This window comes from Castor canadensis, chromosome 1, assembly GCF_047511655.1.
Source record: "Castor canadensis chromosome 1, mCasCan1.hap1v2, whole genome shotgun sequence".
NCBI lineage: Eukaryota > Metazoa > Chordata > Mammalia > Rodentia > Castoridae > Castor > Castor canadensis.
The window spans coordinates 197,656,327-197,660,155 of NC_133386.1; the positions used below are offsets into that span (position 1 = coordinate 197,656,327).

At 40.7% G+C, this 3,829-nt stretch overlaps 1 pseudogene; it reads right to left on the reverse strand.

Moving 5' to 3' along the window:
• Positions 1 to 279: 279 nt before the first annotated feature.
• LOC109694326 (pre-mRNA-splicing regulator WTAP-like) lies at positions 280 to 3,387 on the reverse strand (annotated as a pseudogene).
• Between the last annotated feature and the right edge of the window lie 442 nt (positions 3,388 to 3,829).

Here is a 3,829-nt window from a genome sequence, read left to right on the forward strand (position 1 = left end):
TGATTTTGGAAAGAAAACTGTCCCAGGTTCTTCCCCCAGACCTTGGTCTTCACATGTGGAGGGTGGCATGAGAACTTCATAAACAGCTAAACAAGTAATAAGGGCTCCAGGGATATGACAAGTGTGAAGTATTTCCCATCAAATCACAGACGTCATGGTGGCTTACAGATCCCGTTTCCACGGAAGATTTTACTTGTAGAAAAAATTTTTGTTGAAACATTTGAGAAGGACCAGCAAACCTGCAATGGCTCTTCCATTTTAAATTTCTGTTCTGGGATTTCTTACTTAGGGTCTCATATCAAGTGTGATTATCAAAAACATTGATGTGGAGTGCGGGTGTGGTTCAAGTGGTATGGTACCTCCTTCGCAAGGGTGAAGCCCTGAGATCAATCTACAGGGCTATCAAAGCAAGCAAGCAAGCAAACAAACAAACAAACCCAAAATGAAATAAGCTCAGGTCCAAAGAAGTCACTGAGGGGGTCAGCTGATAATCCCACTCTTCTGCTACCCACCATTCTCTAGTGACAGACATCGCCATTTTTGTTTGGAATTAGTCTTATCTTTTTATGAGTAACAATGTAGTAGTCTCAGGATTCTGGATATTCTCTTACTGAAGCCATTGTGCATTCACGAAGACTGCAGCATCAGTGGCAATAGTATGTGAAGCACTGACCATGTTCAAGGATGCCTCAGTCTCTCCAGAGGTCTTCCAAATGAGTGGTTCCTCAACACAGTGAAATATCCCCTCCCCAACCTTTTTTTTTAAGACACATATAATTTAATATCAAGAGTGTAATACAAAAGACTCAAATACAGTGAAAGAACACACTTCCCCACTGACACCAACAATGCTGCTTTAACATGTGCCTGTTGTGTGGGATGAGGGTTCCATAAAAGTTCACTACTGAAAAAATAATGCAGTGAATCTCGTCACAGCCAATGTCCTTACACATTCTAGTTGTGAAATGAGTGTTTATAATGCTTCCAACAGTTTAAACCCAAAACTTGATCCCACACCTTTACGTTTGCACATTCCTCTTAAAAGTTAAGATTATCTACGTTTCAAAACCATTCAAAGACCAAACCATTGATCTAAACCACATTAATTTAAAGCTCCATCAAATAATAGAGAGCCCTAAGCTAATTGGTTAAATATATGCAGTACTTGTACTGACATTTACTATTTGATTCTCTGATGTGTTGGTTCTTGGCAAGGAAATTCTTTAAAGGCAAATTCACCTCATTTGAGTTTTGACCCAGTCAAAACTGTGAGGTCCACGGTCTTATTGGCAAAACCGATAGACAGTGTCTCTAAATCACTATGCTCAAGGTTAAGTGCGATGCAATTCTGGGTTTACCTTTCACTGGAATTTTACACGTTCTATTCATGATTAAAAATCTCTGGGTTTTCAGTCCTCCAAGCTGTCTGGAGACACAGTATGCCACAGACTTAAGTCTTCTGTTTGTCCCTCTATTTTCTTCAAACATTTTTTTCAAGTGTCTACGTGTTCTAGAAGGGGAATTTTTCAGAAGTGGCCTCTTCTTCAGAACAGTCTGACAGCATCAGGTCTCTGAAGCAAGGGGAAGGGGAAGAGAAGAAAAAGCTGAAACACAAGGCTCATTTGGTAAGTTTTACATTAGCCATTACAAGATGTACAGTGTAAGAATATTGCTTTTTTGGCTCAAAAAGTCTGAGTCTTGGTGTGGAAACGAGTACTTGGCTGTTCCACCACAGCTTTCTCGTAGTGGGACTGTCAGGGAAGTCTTGACTGGGGAGTATGATTTGTTTACCCATTAGGCGTAAACTTCCAGGCCCTCAGTTAATTCTGGGCTTCTTCCAGTTTGTCTTTAGTCTGTTCCAGTTTACCTTCCATTTTTAGGAAAAACAAGTTGATCGCTGGATCTACCATTGCTCATCTCAGTTGGGCAACACTCTGCTGCTGGTCTTGCTTGAGGTACTGGATTTGAGTAGTACACTCTGCATCTCTTGTTACTTGGTTGCTAGTCTCATTGCAAGGATGTTTTCCCTGTGTGCAGACTCCTGCTGTTGTTGCTTTAGTTTTTCTTCAGACTCCCTTAAGCCAGTTACATCATTTGAGTTAAGATCTGTGTACTTTCCCTCCGAAGCCTGGACATATGCTCCATATTGTTCCCATCTTAGAATTAGCTCATCTCCTGCCATCACTTTGAAGTGTGTTTCACTCACACAGACCTTTTTGGGAAGAGGTTCTTCATTGGTTATCTTGAGCCCTCTGCTGACCGAGGTCTCGCAGATGCCTCCAGTCACATAGGCTCCGGCTGGTCCCGCCATTCTTCTCCAGCTGCAACCCCAGCCCTCCCCTTTATTTGCGTGTCTCGCTGCCACCTCCCCAACCTTTAATGACCCATTCAAATGTTACTTCCTCAAGTCTCCTTGTTTTCTGCTTTCTTCATCCCTTGCTATATCACCACCAGAATAACCCACACCCATCACTGTTTTTCTGCCTCTCCCCCATGCTGTCCTAGGTTAGAAAAATTGCTTACTTGGTGCTTCTTACCCAAGCCCACTGTGATCCAGTTCTGAGTCTTTGACTGCTCAGTGGCCACTTACTGATTTCTGACCCTGACTACAATGCTGAAGGAAACTGGCAATGGTTTTCTTAAAACACCATAGTAGTAAGACAAAATTAAGTAGATTGGGCCTGAAAAGATTGGAGAAAATGGAACATTTAGACAGGAGTCCTTGATTGCATATATTTGAAATGCAGGAAAAGCAGATCTTGGCCATTTCCTGTAAAACTTCTGTTGTTAAAAAAAAAAAAAAAACAACTGTAACAAATCACAGCTGGCAAGCAAAATATTTACTAGGAACATTCCAAGGCCTGGTTTGGTAGATGAAAATAGCAACCAATCAACTTGCTTCTTTATTTTGCTTTGACTTATCCTCTATAAGTACTTGCCCATGGTCATTTGTTACAGGAGCATTCTACTTCTTGTAGTTTGATGTTCCCCAGTTCCTGAGGGTGTTCTTCTTCAGGTGAACCTTTTGAATCTTATTTTCACTTGAGAAATATATGATTTTAATACTGATGTGTTTTTTCAGAATACTAAAGGGAAAACAGGAAATCTGCACACAACATTGGCTTCAGGATGGTTCTGGTAAGTGCCTTTTGATTTATAAGGGGAAATTTTCTTTTGAGTGGTGTGAATTATACTTTATTAGAGTTGCCTTTTGATACATCAAGTATTTATTTATTTTATTTTATTAAGATCTATTCATTATACAGGGGGGAATTCATGGTGATATTTCCAATTGGACTTATATTGTACATTAGTTATGTCACCCTCATCATCTCTCTCCCTCAAACCTGCCCCCTGCCCCACTTAAAACAATTGCAAGAGATTTGATTTATAGGGAAAATCTTCATGGATGACTGTCTCTTGGAGGACTCAGTCCAATTTACTGATCTCAAGAAGAACAGTAAACTATGCTATTATGGAGAAGTGAGTTTTCCAAGAGAGAAATTGAGATCTTCTGGAGAATCCACAGGCCTTGTTTATAGGTGTTGGAGCAGGGATGGGAAGGCACTGTGATGACACATGAAGGGAGTTGGGTCATTATTCTAGAAGTTGTAAACGTACAGGGTCCCCTTATGTCCCCTGTATTGCCATCATCTACCTGCACAGGTGACCACATCTTTTCCCATCTACTTGAGCTCCCCTCAGAACTCATTACCTCAGCCTTCTCTACTAATATATTTCGTTTTTCCAATTGACCACAGTTGCATACTTCAGTTGCTGGAGAAAAAAAGATGTAGAAATCAATCACAACCCCTTTCCTTCACTCACA